This window comes from Chrysochloris asiatica, unplaced genomic scaffold (assembly GCF_000296735.1).
Source record: "Chrysochloris asiatica unplaced genomic scaffold, ChrAsi1.0 scaffold00019, whole genome shotgun sequence".
Classification (NCBI taxonomy): Eukaryota; Metazoa; Chordata; class Mammalia; order Afrosoricida; family Chrysochloridae; genus Chrysochloris; species Chrysochloris asiatica.
Window position 1 is genome coordinate 18196554 of NW_006408537.1, and position 4758 is coordinate 18201311.

The following is a 4758-nucleotide window of genomic DNA, read 5'->3' on the forward strand; positions in this document are numbered from 1 at the left end:
AGAGAGAGAGAGAGGAGTATATCTCTCTCTCATATATATATATGGAGAGAGAGAGAGAAAGAGAGGAGTATCTGGGGTCCATTGTATAAATGGAGAAACTGCTGGATTCTATAAAGAAGAACATGACATCAGGATTGGAGGAAGACTCATTGACAACCTGGAATAAACAGATGATGCAACTTTGCTTGCAGAAAGGAAAGTAGACTTAAATTACCTACTGATGAAGAACAAAGCCTTCAATATGAATTGCACTTCACTGCAAATAAAACAAAAATCCTTTTAACTGTACCAATAAATAGCATAAAGATATATGGAGAAAAGTTTGAAGTTGTCAAAAGACTTCATTTTGCTTGGCTGAACCATCAGCATTCATGGAAACAGCAGTCAAGAAATCAAATGACACATTACATTAGGAAATTCTGTTGCACAAAACTTCTTTAAAGTGTTCAAGAGCAAAGAAATCAGTTTGAGGACTAAGGTGTGCCTATCCCCAATCTGGTGTTTTCAATAACCTCATATATATGTGAAAGTTAGACAATAAATAAAAACAGCCATAGAAAAATTGATTCATTTGAGTTATGCTGTTGGAGGAAAATATTGAGAGTACCACGGACCACCAAAAGCATAAACAAATTTGTGTCCAAAGCAGTACATCCAGAACACTCCTTAGAAGCAAGGACAGCAAGTCTTCATCTCTTCTACTTCGGATATATCATCAGGAGGCACCAGTCCCTAGGAAAGACATCATGTTGGTAAGGTGGAGGGGTGGAGAAAAAGAGGAAGATCCCCAACAAGTTAGATTGCCACACAGGCACCATCAAGGGGCTCAAGAGTAACCTCAAATGATTATGAGGTTGGCACAGGACTAGGCAGTGTTTCATTCTGTTGTGCATAGGATCACTGTGAGTCAGTAATGATTCAATGCACCTAACAACCTCAACAACATTGATAAATACGGTAGGAAACATTTGTGTGCTTTTTTCTGATTCCAAAAACTAGCTCTTATTCAAGAACATAACTGATGATGCTTCAAAAGAGCTTTATGAACTAGTCAAATGCAGAATAATACCATTTTTAAAACCAAATAAATTGTAGCTTTTTAATAAACATGAAATCCAAATACATATAAGAAAAATGCAAAAAAGCAAATCTATTATTGAGTACTATAATTTAAATTACTTTTGAAATTTCAGGGATTATTTCACAATATATTCACATTTAGTTATATTTGTGACCATCTAGCACAGAGCAGGGAGTCCTGGTATGGCTCTGTGGGTTAATGTGCTGGACTGCAAGGTTGTTAGTTCAAGTTTACCAGAAGTTCCTCCAAAACCATATACAGGATCACTATGAGTTGGAACTGACTTGATAACACTTAACGACAACAACAAAAACACAGAACAAAATTGCTCTTTAGTGTTTCTGAGTTTGTAAATCTTTAAGTGTGTTGATAGCTTCATCTTTTTCCCTGTCAATAGCAATAGATCAAATTATAATCAGTAATACCTATAGACAATGTATCTTAAATTTCAATATGCATTCAAAAGAAACAAGTACTTTGTTAAGCACTAATGATATATATGCAAATATATATGCAAATGATATATAATGTTAAGTCTAATATATCTAAGTATATCACAGTATGTTATTAGTCAAAATTGACTTTGCTTCTGTTTTTAATAAAACTCTTGCTGTGTGCCATTGAGTTGATTACAACTCAGCTACTCTTCTGTATGCTGGAAGTGGCTGAGTCTGACAAATGAACTGCAGGTGGATGGGTTTTTCACAAATTCCGGGAAGCATCCTTAAAGGAAGAGGTATACCTTTTTCCTTCTCTTAATAGGTTGGCTTTTTTGTTTTGTTTTTTACTGATTGGAAAGCTGAACGTGTGATTGCAGCTCCACCAGGTAACCTGCATCAGGAAGAACTACAGTTGGAAATGAAGGAAACTAGAAGTAGAGTGCCTTAAACTCTCACACTGATGTCTAATGTACACCAGGTATAGAATGCAAGTCTCCAGACCTTTATCATGAGAGAATAAAAAACAAAAGTTGTTTTATTCTTTTTATCCATGAATAATTGTGCCTTTCTACTGTATGAAAAAAAAAATCTAAAAATAATATAGAACTTGACACCAAAAGGTAATGTGTTGCTTGTGAGAAACAAACAAAATAAGACATCATAATGGTGTTGGACAATAATCATCAGGATTCAGGTGTTGCAGGCGTAAAAGATTGTGTTGTTGTTGTTATTTTAAATATAATGTCATTGAAAACACTAGCTAAACTGTCACTAGTTCTGAGTTTTGAAGTCATAATTCATTAATACTTTAGGAGAAATGGAAAGGAAAACACAAAACACTGGTTAGTGTTGTCTGTTTTAAGTATGCATATATGCATACAGTATTGCATTCTTTTGTAATACTTATTCAGTCTGAATGCTGAGCACATAATCTAAGAAGTTAGATTATATGAAAAAGAACATGGCACCAGGATTTGATGAAAACTCAGTAACATCCTGCAATATGCCGATGGATGGTACAGCCTTGCTTGCTGAAAGTAAAGAGGACTTAGAATACTTAGTGATGAAGATCGAAGACTACATTTTCTATGGGCTGCACCACAATGCTATTGTTAGCAACAACAAAATGAAGTTTTTGACAACTTCAGTCTTTTCTCTATTTTTCGTTATATTATTTACCAGTTCAGTGATGAGGCTTTTTGTTTTCTTTACACTGTGATGCAGCCCATATTTACTATGGCTGTAGTCTTCGATCTTCATCACTAGGTTTTGTAAATTCACTTTGCTTTCATCACGCAAGGTTGTATCATTGGCATATTGCAGGATGTTAATGAATTTTTCTCAAATCATAATGCCATGTTCTTCTTCATATAATCCAGCTTCTAGGATTATGTGCTATCTTTCCGATTCCTACTCATTAGCAGTTTTATGAACAGCAGTACAAAATACTGCCTGATCCTGCGAACTCCTCACACTTGGTGCTATGCTTGAAACTATTGTCACTGCAAATGTGTAAATCCATCTTTTTGGGGGTCTTTCTCTTTTTCACTGACCTTCTACTTTACCAAGCATGGTGTCCTTCTCCAGGGACTGTTCCCTCCTGACTACATGTTCAAAGTACGAGAGACAATGTCTTGCCACCCTGGTTTCTAAAGAGCATTCTGGCTGTAATTCTTCCAACACAATTTTTTTTTTTTTTTTTGCTCTTCTGGTAGCCCATGGTACTTTTAATATTCTTCTCTAACACCTTAAGTCAAATGCATCAATTCTTCTATGGTCTTAGTTATTCATTGTCCAATTTTAACATACATATGGGAATATTGAAAATAGCTTATGTCAGGCACATGTTAGTACTCAAACTGACGTCTTTGTTCTTGAATACTTTAAAGAGGTCTTGTGCAGCAGAATTGCCTAATGCAATATGTCCTGTGATTTTTTTGACTGCTCCTTCTGTGAGAGTTGATAGTGGATGCAAGGCAAATGAAGTTTTTGACAACTCCAGTCTTTTCTCTATTTTTCATGCTGTTATATACTAGTCCAATGGTGAGAATTTTTGCTTTCTTTACATTGTGGTACAGGCCATAGAAAATGTTGTAATCATTGAGCTTCATCAGTAAGTATTTTAAGTCCTCTTTGCTTTCTGCAAGCAAGGCTGTACTATCAATCGGCATATTACAGGATGTTATTTAGTTTTCCTCAAATCCTGGTGCCATGTTCTTTTTCATATAATCTAACTTCTTAGATTATGTGCTCAGCATTCAGACTGAATAAGTATTATGAAAGAATACAATGTTGTAACACACCTTTCTTGTTTTAAAATAATTCAATGTATCCTTATTATTTTTGAATTATTTCATCTTGATCTAGGTATATGTTCCTCATGAGCACAATTAATTGTTCCAGAATACCCATTCTCTGAAATGTTGTCAATAGTTTGTCTGATTCATACAGTTGCAAACTTTGCATAGTCAATGGAGCACAGGTAAACATCTTTTTGATACTCTGTAATTTCATCCTAGATTCAACTGACTTCAGCAATGACAAACTCGTTCCTCGTCCTCATCTGAATTTGGCTTGAACCTATAGCAGTTCTCTATCAATATACTACTGCAGTTGTTTTTGTATTATCTTCAGCAAAATTTTACTTGCATGGGATAATAAAGATATTTTCCGATGATATCCACATTCAGTCAGGTCACCCTTGTTTGAAATTGGCACAAATATGATCTCTTCCAATTAGTTGGGCAGGTAATTGTCTTCCAAATTTCATGGAATAAATGAGTGAGTGCCACATGTGCTGCAATAGTTGGCTGGAAGAGTTCAATTTGTATTTCATCAAATCCTGGAGGCTTGTTAAGTGCCAGTGCCTTCAGTCCACCTGGGATTTCTTTCTTTAGTACCACTGGCTCTTGATCATATGCTGCCTCTTGAAATGGTTGAACATTGACCATTTATTTTTGGTACAGTGACTGAGTGTAATCCTTTCATCTTCTTTTGATGCCTTCTGCATTTTTAAATAGTTTGCCCATATTGTTGTTGTTGTTAAGTGCCATAAGTTGGTTCCTATCCATAGCAACTCTGTACAGTGTTTCCAAGGAATTTCTGGTGAGCTTTATCCTGCAAACTTGCAGCTCAAACCAACTTTGCAGTCCAACACATTAATCCACAGTACCATACCAGGACTCCATGTTGTTGTCAGGTGCCATCGAGTCGGAACCGACTCATAGCGACCCCATG